We start from the raw sequence: 14,308 nt of genomic DNA, 5'->3' as shown, positions 1-14,308 counted from the left end.
CACAGAAGGCTCTAAACAAGAGCAAAAGATTGACTAAACGATCATCACGGAGACGCTTTTGCGACTAACTCTTGAAGCAACCTCAAAGCTGAAGCGGATTCTGGTTAAAGAAAGTAGCCAGAAACCGGGTTATTTACGTTTACAGAACGGGGGGTACACAGAAAGCGATGAAGAAACGGCAAACCATTTGCCCGAAGCGCACTTCCTAGACAGCATACAAAATCTAATCTCGGGGCCGTCAGGTGCATACAGTCTTCGACCGAGAGGCTGGAATCTGGCATACAAAGTAGTATCACTGGAGCGAGTAAAATGGGCATTTAATTCGTTCCATAGATACAAGTCTGCAGGTCCGGATGGCATCATTCCTGCGGTAATAATAGAGGGAATGGATGCCCTGGGTCTACATATTCGGAATATAATTCGTGCATGCCTCGCACACGCTTATATTCCAAGTAACTGACGTGATGTGAAGGTGTTATTTATTCCCAAACCAAGGAAACCCACTTACACAGACGCAAAAAGCTTCCGACCGATCAGTCTAACGTCTTTTCTATTAAAAGGACTAGAAAGACTAGTAGATCGGTTCATAAGGGATACACACATTCCTAAGTGGCCACTTCACCATAGGCAACACGCCTACCAGAACGGCAAATCCACGGAGACAGCACTCAATGAACTTACGGCAAAAATTGAAAAGGCGATGTCCGAAAAAGAATACGCCTTAGGCGTATTCATGGACAGCGAAGGTGCCTTCAATTATGCCTCGCTCGCGGCAATTTGTGATGCGGCAAGTCAGCATGAAATCGAACCGCTGTTAATCAGTTAGATCCTTCACATGCTAGAATAGAGAAAAATGCACATATTGCTCGGCCAGAAGTCTATTAAAGCAGGATGTCTTAGTGGCTACCCATAGAGAGGGGTTCTCTCTCCACTGCTATGGCTCTTGGTAATGAATACCCTGCTCCTGGGGGACAAAAAAGTCTTCACGCAAACATTGCTCTGGTGCTGTAGGAATGCGATAGGGAAGATCTGGGGACTTTCACCAAACCAAATATACTGGATCTAGACATCCATAATAAAATCAATTTTGATGCATGCATGCATCGGCTGGTGGCCGAGATTGAACTTTGCTGACAACAGGGAACTGCTAATGCAGATTCAGAGGCTTGGTTACTTAAGTGTTACTGGAGCAATGAGTACTACGCCGAATGCGGCATTTGAAGCTATCCTAAATCTACCCCCCATTCATTGGAACTGAAGCGAAAAGAAGCCAATGACGCATATAGAAAACGGTCACTATCATCCGAGCGAACCATTTCAAAAATCTTTATGATAAACTGGACACTCGGGATGGCGAGAGAGATATGTATCGACTTGCTAAAAGCCGTAACGAACGCACACAGGATATCGAACACTTCTGTTGCATTAATGATAAAAACGGTACTTTGCTTACCAACCGTCGAGACGCAACGAATAGATGGCGAGAATACTTCGAGCAGATTTCAACTGAAGAATTTGCTCATCCTCCACTTCCACAATCATTGCCGACATTTGGAGTAGTTCCACCTGTCAGCGCAACTGGTGCTCAGAGGTGGCGGCGAGGAAGATGGGGCGGCAACCCTATCGGCCAAACCAAAACCAAGTGGTCGAGGAGAACCTCCATAGTGGTGGCACCGGGAGACGCTGTAATTACTTTGGTTTGCCGGCCGCGATTCAGTAGGCGAATGCTCCAAAGACCTAATTAGGGCGATCAGACCCGAGTCTGCACTGGGACTCATCTGAAATGGCAAACTGGTCACGAAACCTTACCAGGGGTATACTGGTACCATGGGAACCGGGAAAGCCCCTGGACTCACATACTTCGGGTGAACTCCTGTTGTATGTGAGGACAGCTCGGTTATTTGCGGTTGGCCCCCTAGTGGGAGTTTCATGGTGATTGTGGTTATGCTCAAGCAATAAGAGACCTTCGGGCCTCGGCGTGGTGTTGCGTTTCAACACGGGGGCCGTACTCCTTAGTTCGGTAGAGATTTAGGTAAGTCTTGCATCCACCAGTATGAATCCTAAGCCATGCAGTTGGTATAGACTGGTACCGTTGTTGCTTGTCTCAGCGGGGCTCTGATTATGGTCAGAAAATCAATCCGTGTCTTAAGAAGACCGTGGGATTAAGTCGCAAGACAGGTGTCCACATTAAACCCTCAAGGACTTAACTATCAGCGCAACTGAAGTCGAGGAGGCAATAAAACAAATGAAATCGGGGAAAGCAACAGCACCTGACGACATCGCATCTGAGCTCTGGAAAGTGAAGAGCTGGGACCCAACACTGTGGCTCAGTGAATTCTTTAATCGGGTTATTCAGGAAGGAAGAACACCATCTCACTGGCAAGAAAGTACCACTGTTCCAATATGGGAAACGAAAGGTACTCCAGCAGAATGTTCAAATTACCGTCCGATCCGGTTACTTTCCCATACCACGAAGATTTTTGAACGCATTCTGGACAACCGTTGAAATAACCGTGAATCAAGCCGCATTTGTCAAGAACTGCGGAACTACTGACGCAATACACGCTGCTCGGTTACTCATGGAGAAACACCGTGAGAAGCATCGCCCTCTTTACATTGCATTTCTGGATCTAGAGAAAGCGTTTGAGCGTGTACCACACGAACTCATCTGGTATGCTTTACGACAACACTTAGTGCCAGAAGAACTCATGCGCTGGGTTCAATTGCTGTAGCACGATCTGAAAAGTAAAGTTCGAAGTATGACGGGTATATCAACACCGCTTCGTGTCTCTGTTGGTGTTCATCAAGGAAGCGCCCTCTCTGTTCTTGATATGGACACCGTCACACGGGATATCCAACGTCCAGCGCCCTACACACTGCTTTATGCAGATGATGTTTTCCTAGCATCTGATAGCAAAAATGATCTCGAGTAACTCAAAAATGGAATGATCGCCTCATGCAACACGGTCTCAGATTGAATTTAAACAAAACTGAATTTTTGACGACCGATCCCCATGAGACAGGCACAATCACTCCCAGCAGTGATCTGCTCAAAACTGAGCGATTTAAATACCTCGGGTCAACGCTATCACCCAATGGAGAGCTGCGTTATGAAATTGCTTCACGCATTAACGCAACCTGGATGAAGTGGCGTTCCACAGCTGGTGTTCTTTGTGATCGACGTATCAACGAACGTCTCAAATCTAAAATTTACCGCAATGTCGTCCGTCCACTCGCTCTCTATGGTTCTGAGTGTTGGCCGACCATAAAAGACAATGAACGGCGTCTTGCGGTAATGGAGACGAAAATGCTTCGTTGGACTAGTGGCGTGACACGTTTAGATCACATCCGAAATGAGGATATCCGCGATCGTTACGGGGTTGCATCGATCATGGAAAAGTTGCGAGAGAGGCGTCTTCGATGGTATGGTCACGCAATTCGTGCCAACGAGAATTCACTTGTCAAGATTGGTCTGAACATCGAAATCGATGGTAAATGACCAAAAGGCAGACCTAAACAACGGTGGCTTGATACGCTAGATGGGGATTTGAAAGCCCCAGATTGCACTCAGATCAGGCATTCGATAGAGCCAAATGGCGAAGCCGATCACAACGAGCCGACCCCGCTTGTGAACGGGACAAAGGCTGAAGAAAAAGAAGAAGAGTCTGTTCAGATTACAAACTTAACAATTTTCGCCGACGGGTCAGTTATTAAGGACGGATCGGGCGCAGGGGTGTTCTCGGGGAATCCGATTATGAAACTGGCCCGACCCCTCGGAAAAATGACGACCATGTTCCAAGCGGAGATATATGCCATTTCATTGGTAGCAAAAGAATGGCGTTGGTAGCGACAAAAGTGGAGGGGTCGCACCATTCGAATCTGTTCCGACAGTCGGGCCACATTATCAGCACTAAATAATAATAATAATAATCGTTGGCGCAACAATCCATGTTGGATCAGGGCCTTGAAGTGTGTTAGAGCACTTCATTCAAGACCGTAACGGTACACTAGGAGGCAATGTGGTCAGCATTGCGCTCGCCCGAGATTATTACCCTGATTTGACTCAGGTACTCATTCACAGCTGAGTCGACTGGTATCCGACGTCAAATCACGATACAAATTCCACTGCCACCAGTGAGATTTGAACCGCGACCTTCCGTACGACAGCATTGTGCTCTAACCACTCAGCTATCCGGACACCATTATCAGCACTAAATGGCAACGATATATCAAGCCAGTTGGTGTGGAGTTGAGTCATCAGGTGCTGCTGAAACTTGGCCGACTGAACGAAACATTGCTGATGTGGGTGCTGGGACACTCTAACATCGCCGGTAATGAGGAGGCTGCCAGACTGGCTCGCTGAGGATCTGGATCCATAATGGTGGGGCCAGAACCAGCTCTTGGAAACCGGCCATCCACTGTCAAGTCTACTCTGAAGGGTGAAATTGCAAATTTGAACTCTTGCTGGCAGGCGAAAATCCTTGTGAAAGCACCTGGGGTAACTAGAGTGGCATTTTTGTTGTCTCTTAAGAAGTGAGACATTAAAACCCTAGTAGGGCTTTTAACGAGACACTGCTCCTTAAACTACCATATGGAAAAGATTGGTGTAGTGGTTTCGGCTACGTACAGCCAATGTGAGAAGGAGGAGGAGACGGCGCGGCATTTTTTATGCAGCTATCCGGCATCCTCAGATCTCAGACGAAGATACCTTGGCAAGGTTTTCTTCAATGAAGGATCTGCACACTCTCTCCCTCTGGAGAATGTTCTAAGATTCGCGAAAGCCTGCAAACACCGTAGGCGGGAAGCCGTTGAATAGGCAATTTACGGGGATAGTACAATGGCCTGAGTGCTTGAAGCTTCGGCTCCCCCCGGTAAACTAAACTAACTCCTTTCACGATTCGCTGAGAAGGTACGTGAACTTCTCGTGAAGTTACAGGATGGATGCAAGATATAGCCATATAGCCTGGCTATTGGCCTGTAGACAAGTACAACGCGCGAAATATCGCTCAGCGGTTTAGAGAAGTAAATGAAAGATCTGGGAAGTCGATGTGAACGCCTAACCTTAAGACACCTTGTACCAAAAAGACCATATGTTAAGCCCCGATTCAATTTTACTAAATAAGTTTATGGATTAATTGATTTATTCGCCATTAGTCTCTGAAGCCATAAAATTTCACAGTATTGCATTAACCCCAAAATCTACTCCCTCAAAGGTAAAAAACATATTTAATAACGCACTTAATTGAAAATTAATGCCAACGTTGTCAGCCCAATGATTTATTCATGATCATGAGAATTTCAGAGCATCGCCTATGACACTATCCGTCCTGGAATCAAATGTTTAAACTCAATGATTTAAATCAATTACGGTTGCACCTCGCCATAAACCAGCCTGCAAGCCGGCCCCATCGTCAACTAGTGCAACGTCAAAATGATTAGGTGATAAATTTTAATTGATGTGAAATACCATTGCCGGACTAATAAGTACACGAGTTAACTAGATGTTGTGCCTTCCATGAAATGCAGTTCTCCCAGTGCAATTCGCATGCATTTCCAATTACCTATGCACTTGTCTGCAGTTGTCTGCACAGTTGTTAGCGCAACGTTCACAACTCAATAATAGATGAAATTGTCAACGGAAAAAATTGAATTTTATCAAATTACCAAATTTGGTGAGAGATCTGATTTATGAGGCGATATAATGGCAACTATCTGGAATATTGCATTAAATTTATTCTGTCCAGGCGAAAATATCTGTCGCTCGGAATGTATAAATTCTATTTTGAGATGGCAGCGAAACAGAATTATTGATTTCACATACGCTAAATGGGAATCAAAACCTGCTACGTGTGTACAATTATAACAACCAGGAATGATGTATGGGAAATTTATGGTTTCTGTAGAGGAGTTAAATGATACAATTATAAGCGTCTAAGGCGTCAGAAAAACATCTAAGGTTCCACTCGTTATCTTGTGTATTTACTATAATTTTTTGCACCTACAGCTTCACAAGGCTCAGGTCTCAAAGGTCCACCAAAGATACCACGCCAATATGTCCCCGAAAACAGATAAAACTCTCGTTTTCCCATAAATTTGTTGCCTCTGCACCTCGAAAGTTATGTGCAAAACCACTTTATGCCGGTTAGCAAAGATAGTAATGGTCTCCAATTCCAGCCCAGCATATCCGAACATATGCGTTTGGGGCCAGTTTGCAGCTTTTTCTTTCCGATGATGACATAATACACACAGTCTACTTCCGAATATGGCTCAGACTGGTCTCTCTGGTGTTGTCTAGTAACTTTTCATGTTTCAAGCTTGGCTTAATGGTTGTTTTGGTTGTATCTTTTTTTGCTATTTGTATTTATAGAGAAACACGTACAAATACTGATAGTTCTAGAGTTTCACATCAGACCAAATTAGTCGAAACACTGTTGTTTGTTAGAAAAATCGACGGGAAGTATGGCTGTTAGTCGGGTGAAACCTTACAAACAACAAATATAATAAATGAGCGCGGTTTCAGGCCTTTATGCTGTTCTGATATTCATAGAGAGTCAGAGCCTTATTTGGATTTCGGGGTCTTTTATGTGGGACTGCTTTGTTGAAATTAATTAACTTTGATTGAGAGGAAGATCTGTTTAAAAGTAGTTTAACGTCACGAAATGATGATAGACGATTTCTTTCCATATTTCTTTTGACTCGAATCTTTTCTAATTAAATACCATCTGGGCGAGGAAAAAACCTTTTATATCTAAGATTAGGCATTGAAATGTGGAGAATATTATTTCCCATGAATTTGTTTTGCGACCACAAAATATAGTTGCGGTAACCGCAGATTTCGAGTAAGGAAACTCAAATAATACGGCATCTTTGATATTCTGTTAGTCATCACACTATGCTCACGGAAATGAATAATATTCTTTTAATGAGTAATAAAGAAACAAATAAAATAAAAAGACGAAATATCAGTTTCCATTACAAACTACTTCTAAAATGCAGCCCTAACATGAGCTTCAGATAAGGTATTGCTCATGAGCGGGACAGGAATCACCTCAGATAATTTCCCTTGCCTCAAATCTTAACAAGGGGTCTGGTCTGGTTATTTTTAGGTATTTAGGTCAAGCAGATCTCTCACCTGTACTCTAAAAGGTGCTAATAAGACCTCAAGCCAAGATCGAATAACATATTCCGATGGCTGCATGACAAAGGGGGGAGTATCGTCCCTTTTGGGCTCTGAATACCTTGGGCACCTTCAGTTTCAATTGAGATCCTCAACGTGGGGTCAAGATATGGGGTCTAATTGAAAAAACAAAAAATTGACAACAGAAGAAAGAAGCTGTTAATGTCAAGGCTATCATCGGAAGCCAAGCGAATGGCATCCAGCCAGGAGACAGTAGCCGTCGAGGGAAGTACCAATTATGGCATTGTTGTGCTAAATCCAACAGCAGAGACCTCCAGAAGTGACACGGCAAGCGGTCACCATGTTAACAAGAATAATGGCTACTGAAAGGCAGCAAAGAAAATAAAGCTCGTTGGAGTCCTGCTCAAGAGCCATTACCAGAAGACCATCCATTTCTAGGCAAGATTGTGATGAATGAAAAGTCCTGACAAGCGGAATGAAGGTCCTGCAGGTTTGACGTAAGCACCTGCCATGCAGGCGTAATCCCACGGGCCTCTTGAGAGACAGGTTGATTTAATAATAATACTCCGCCGAAGCCAGTCCCAAGTCCGGTTGTGAAAGAAGGGATGGATGGGATGGGATGGGATGGATAGCTTCAGTCTGAATGGCTGTACGCCACCACAGCGTCTCAGGGAGTAGATGAGGAAAGTGCAGGAACGTTGCAGTCTTGCAGATTACTCACTAAGGAGGCTATATCAACACCTGGCAGCTAGGGATAAAATGCACCACCAACAATGAGAAGAAGGAGAAATTTAAGGTCCGGTACGGATAACCGGCGGGAGTCGTCTGACTTGATGACTGGGTCGGGCTCTCGTAATGGACAGCACGGCGTCGAAACCGCTAGTCGTGGGGCGGTTCGACGTCTAGGCGCCACGACGACCAGAAGCACAGCTCCGCCTGCTGCAGCTGTTTCGCCACAATCTGTGGCGACCACTTCAGCAGGTTCGCGTAGGAAGCGGATGAAATGAACTGAAGAAATGAACCTCTTCATCATCCGCTCCTACTACGAAATAACGGCGGGGGCAGGTACAACATCTCACCGCCCCTTGTTGCACCAGAGATTCGTCGAGCGTTTCCCGCAATTCGCGCACGTGACTGTGCAGCGAGTCGCAGACCAGTACCGCTTTATTACTCGCAGCGACACAATCCCGGCCACCATCAGGGAGCGTGTTCGACTTGAAGTCATCGGGGAAGCTGGTAACCGAGAGTCGATGGGGGCAGAGGCGGCGGCATCAACAACACCACGCCGCACTGCAGGTAACAGTTTCAGTACTCGCCGAAGCGCTCTTCTCCACCGTCCAGCTGAGGTTTCCACTGAGGTTCGGGACGAATTCCAAAGAGCGTGTATAGAATTCTCGGATATGGATCCTTTGCATAGACCAGGTATTCCTAGGCTCTATGCATCTCCAGCAACTCCGGGAATTCTATCTCAAATCAATGATGAGATTGCATCTCGACTATGTGCTGATATGTCGCTGCTGCAACTACAATCACTTGTGTATTGTGGTGCAGTTACGGCTATCAGATTGCACGGTCAGAAGATTCGCTTTCGTGTTATTGGTTTGAGTGACAAAAGAGATCCACCATGGAAAATTCGTTTGGAACGTCGGCGGGACTCACTAAGGGAGGACATTGCTAGACTGATTCAAATCAGCACTGGCAGTGCCAGCCGACGGGTGAGAAATAAAGTGCAGAGGGTTTACCGGAACTATGCCATCCCCTGTGAGACACCCGTTGTTGAAATTCTGGACACACTAGAACAGAAACTTTCTGTCATATGCAGTCGGTTACGACGGTATGGCGAAAGTTATTCCAGACGTGTCCAGAATGCAACATACGCTAAGAACCAGCGGAGCTTTTCCAGATCTCTCAACGAATCCCAACAGAGCGCCCAGACAATACAGTTCTCGGTGACGGAAGCGAAAGAGTATTGGGGTGGACTTTGGGGGTTACCCGCCCAGCATGCTGAGTGGATCACCGCCCAAGGCACCCGCCATGCCAATATGCCTGGCATGAATTTTGCGGATGTTACCGAAGAGGAAGTTCGACGAGCCATAAACATCTCGAAGAACTGGAGGGATCCAGGTCTGGATCGGGTGCAGAATTTCTGGTATAAGAAATTTACCAGCGTACACAGTCGGTTGGCACGCAGTATAAATGAGGTCATGAGTCGGCCGGAGGAATTTCCACCTTTCCTCACTGCGGGGATTACCTACCTTATCCCTAAGGAGGACATGGGGCAGGACCCCGCAGACACAAGACCGATCACTTGCTTACCAACCCTCTACAAATTCATCACGTCCATTATTAGTGGAAGGATCAATGCGCACCTCGAGACCAACAACATTCTGTCCGAGGAGCAGAAGGGCTGCCGAGTTGGGTCAAGGGGTTGCAAAGAGCGACTCATTATCGACTCGGTAGTTGTAGGACAAGCAACTAGAGGCCAGAGAAACCTCTTCAGTTGCTATATCGATTATGCCAAGGTTTTTGATAGCGTTCCGCATACCTGGCTAATCAACATCCTACATCTGTATCGCATTGATCCAAAATTAATGAAGTTTTTGGCGACAGTCATGGAAGGGTGGCATACCACCTTATCGGTGCGTACATCTGAGGGTGCTAATACCTCAGAGCCCATCCGTATACGGAGGGGCATCTTCCAGGGGGATTCGTTGAGTTTTGTATGGCACTGAACCCCCTTTCATGGCTACTGAATGATGCTAGAGGGCATGGTTTTGCAATAAAATATGGCCTACGTGCTAAGTGCGAACTGACACACTTGATGTACTTAGATGACATCAAGCTGTATGCTGGTCCTGACAACCATCTTAGAAGTCTGTTGCGAATAATAGACATGTTCAGCCGTTATATTCGGATTGAGTTTGGATTAGACAAGTGTCGAATCCAAGCCATCCGCAAAGGTAATCACGAGACGCATGCCGGACATAGCATTGGTGACCTCCACATCGAAGCTATGACCGAGACAGACTTCTACAAGTACCTAGGAATTCTGCAAGGAACCCATGCTCGAGTTGATGATCTGAAGGAAGCTCTGCTGTCCGAATTCCTGCGACGTGTAAAGCTGGTGCTGAAATCGCATCTCTCGGGGAAGAATAAAATAAGCGCGTTGAATGTATTCGCTATCCCTTCACTGGCTTATGCATTCGGAATATTGCCGTGGACGAAGACCGATCTGGAAAACGTCCAGCGGCGGATACGGACAACTATGTCCAAATTCCGAATGCATCACCCAAAGTCTGCCGTGGAGCGGATGAACCTGCCTCGTGACATCGGAGGTAGAGGCGTGGTTGACGTGGCAGCACAACATCATCACCAAGTCGACTCGCTGGGCGCTTATTTTTACAGCAAGGAGCAGGCGAGTCCCTTGCATGCGGCTGTCTGTAAGGCAGACTGTGGACTGAATCCACTTAACTTGAAGGATCGATCTTTCAATCCTCTGAGTGGGGTGAAGTCGGACCAGGAGCGGATCGATGAATGGAAGTCGAAGGCAATGCACGGTAAACACGTGAATTGTCTTTGGCAGCCATTTGTCGATTTGCATCTGTCGAACAGATGGCTGTGTGCTGGGGAGCTCTTTGCTGAGACGGAGGGGTTCATGTGTGTCATTCAGGATGGCGTGGTCGCCACCCGAGCTTATAAAAAGCTCATCATGAAAGAACGGGTGGAGAACGACCAATGCAGAATGTGTGGTTCGGCGTTGGACCATCTCATTTCTGGTTGTACTGTTATGGCACCGGTGCAATACATCACCAGGCATAATGCTGTATGTAAGGTTATCCATCAAAACCTTGCATATAAGCATGGGCTGATCACGGGAACATTTCCGGTTTACCGATATGAGCCGCAAGCAGTACTTGATAGTTCTGCTTACAGCATGTATTGGGACTGGCAAGTTCTGACTGATCGCCATACCGCACACAACAAGCCTGAGGTACTGTTAGTTAACAAGACGGGTCGCTCCGCGTATATTATTGATGTTGCTATCCCCCATAATAGCAACATTGAACGGAAATACGTGGAGAAGAAGGTGAACTATGAGCCATTGGCTCGGGAAATCAAAGAAATTTGGCGTCTCGAGCGGGTGGTTGTAGTTCCCATAATATTGTCAGCTACAGGTGTTGTACCTAAATCCCTCACGGCTGCCCTTGATGTCCTGGGGCTTTCGCACAGTCTGGTTCAAACCATGCAGAAATACACCATTCTGCATACGTGCTCGATGCTGCGGGGGGTTCTCGAAGGATTCTCCCATTAACCTACCACCGGCCACCACCACCAGCGACCTTTTAGTTTTTAAGTAGGTAGGATCGTCCGAGCCTAAATGCTTGGCACTTAGTGCTAGTATTAGGTAAAATCCGGCATCTGCCGAGATTGTGATAACTCGGAAATAATAATCGTTGGCGCAACAGTCCCTATTGGATTAGGCCTTGAAGTGTGTTAGAGCACTTCATTCAAGACCGTTCGTGGTCAAGACCGTGGTGTTCCAAGACAATGCGGTCAGAATTGCGCTCACCCGAGATTATTACCCTGATTTGACTCAATCACAGCTGAGTCGACTGGTATTCGACGTCAAATCACGATACAAATCCCACTGCCACCAGTGAGATTTGAACGGCGACCCTACGACAGCCTTATGCTTTAAGCACTCAGTTCAGGACACAGACGGATTGATTTAGAGACTACAATCAGAGCCCCCTGTGACTGGCACTTAGTTAATGCAAGACCTATCCAATACGTTTACCGCAACAAAGGGGTTCAGCGGACTGGAAGCCCACTCCGTGGTTGCGCCCACAAGGAGCTCTGCCCGCGATATATGTCCAACCACAACCATCATAAAACCCCACAAATAACCGGGCCGAGAGCAATCTTAAGAAGCTGACCAAGAAGGCTTTCAACACCTGCTGCTGACACAAATACTGGCAGCCATACTAGTATTGCCTGAAAAGCTAGAAGTCGGTAGAAGTATTTCTGGCTATTGTCAGAACATTCAAAGCACCAGCGACTTTGTGAGACTCAGTAAGATTCTGGAGGGAAGGAACATAGAAGCCCATCCTTTCTTAAAAAGTCCTGGCCGGAATTTGTGATAGAACCCTGGAATTTCTAGTTCATACGCACTTTCCCATCATAGAAGACGAATGTGACTCAGAACCTTGCTTGGAGATTATGGAGCCTCAATCTTCCGCCATTATCAAAATGGCAACCACTGAGGGTACCGCACTCCTGGAGATGCGCGCGGGTGATTTTCATACTTAAAGCGGGCATGTGCAGCCATGAGTCTGCAAAGGATTTTCGGCCAATTAGACTCCTCATTTCCGTGTTGAAAACCCTAGAGTAAGTTCTAGACTTCCACTTAATATTGACCTTGCAAAGGTCGCCCTTTTGCAAATTTCAGCAGACCTACCTCAAAGGCAGTCCATAGACAACTCTGTTTATAAGATAATTAGCACGACTGAACAATATACCGCAGCAGGCGTCCTGGATATAGAAGAAAATTTCAACAACGTTAGCAAGAAATCCATTAAGGCGGCTCCAACCAGAATAGCATTGGACGGGTGATAATTCAACCTAATCTGGAACGCAGCAAAGCTGCGGGCAGAGGTGCGCTCCAGAATGGCACCAACTCCCCGTTGCTCTGGTTGATAGTGATAGACGCAATTCTACGCATATTGGACAGGAGCGTGGTGAAGGTGGTGGCCCGGGGGGGTATACCGACGATTTGATGGTATTGGTGCGAGAGTTATTTCCATCGATATGATAGAAACTATAGAGGGAGCATTGGACAAGGTATGCGTGTGGGCTACAAGATGTGTACCCGGCATAAATGCAGCCAAAACGGAGCTGATTCCCTGGATATACACAAGAGTGAATCGTCCCATCTTAGTCCTTCTACAGGTGTTAAGCAAAAGGCATAATAGAACGAATCTTAAAAGGATTCAAATACCATATGTGGAGGTACTACTGGAGCTCAGCAGTCTTGCCTGGCAGATGCCCTCAATGAATCTTTACCCCCCCCCCTTCTCCTGGATCTCTGCATTAAGTAAGCTGTAAGGAGCAATACTGCTGGATTAGGAAGTCAAAATGTTAGACAGTGAAACCCTACGGCCATGGTTACATCCTAGATGAAGTACCCCAGGAACTCTTGGCATTCGCAACAGACCACGCTACACTCAAACTGAGCTTCACGAGGAACTTTGCTGTGAGCTTGCCAACCAGGGGAAAGCGAAAGGCCGACGGCATATTGCAAAGTTATGACCCAGTATTCTTCATTGGCAGATCAAAGGCGGTCTGTGGAGCAGGCATGGTCCTGCCTACTGGGGAAGTGCATGAGCGCGCTAAACAGTATAGGCGATACGCTTGCTGGATTGCCGGTCATAAGAATATAAAAGAAAATGAGTCAGTTAAAGGACGACAAAGCTTGCCACCAGCGTCAAGTCGAGGAGGAACTTACTTTCTTATAATATGACCAGATCGCGAAAGCATTTAAGCTAAGTGCGTGCAAATGAGTACAGAGTTAAGGTGGTTTTGGGTGCTGACCTATAGGAAAGCATGCTGCCAAGCTTGGCATACCCTACTATTCGCACTGCCGAAGTTGCGGAATGGTGAGAGTAAGTGAGCTATTCATCCATTGCAAACGCCACAGCCTGGCTCTGAAAATTTAGCCGACTAAATTTAGCTTTACTTGAAGAAGTGGTCATTATCTTAAGAGCTTGTGGACTCAAAACGGCGGTTAATTGGGTTGCTAGGAGCGGCCACTGATAACCACCTACCTGAATTGAGCACGATCCCAGTCCTGGGCACTGTAGTTAGGGAATTAAAGAATAAGGGAAGCATAACATTTACCAATTTTGGACAATACTACGAGCACCTGACATATACAACCAACAGAGCTACATCTCTAATAAGCAGGTCGTACAAAAGTTAAATACCTGAAATACCTGAAAATAAGCCATCCACTGATATAAATGCTGAGTCTACCTGTGGCAGCTGAAGCCATCGTTGTCTAAACAGAACCGTAGAATGATTCCTACACGGCAAGTACTTACATTAAACTCCCAGGACCTCCAACCGCATTCCAGCACCATTAAAACCATCATCCAGACTAGAAGAATTGAC

At 46.2% G+C, this 14,308-nt stretch overlaps 1 protein-coding gene across 3 annotated transcripts in view; it reads right to left on the bottom strand.

Moving 5' to 3' along the window:
- The window catches only part of LOC119650775 (dnaJ protein homolog 1), a 108,292-nt gene that overhangs the window by 4,309 nt on the left and 89,675 nt on the right, over positions 1-14,308 (bottom strand). The gene's annotated exons all lie outside the window — the stretch shown is intronic.

Source organism: Hermetia illucens, chromosome 3 (assembly GCF_905115235.1).
Source record: "Hermetia illucens chromosome 3, iHerIll2.2.curated.20191125, whole genome shotgun sequence".
NCBI classification, from domain to species: Eukaryota; Metazoa; Arthropoda; class Insecta; order Diptera; family Stratiomyidae; genus Hermetia; species Hermetia illucens.
This window is presented reverse-complemented; position numbering and strand designations above follow the sequence as displayed.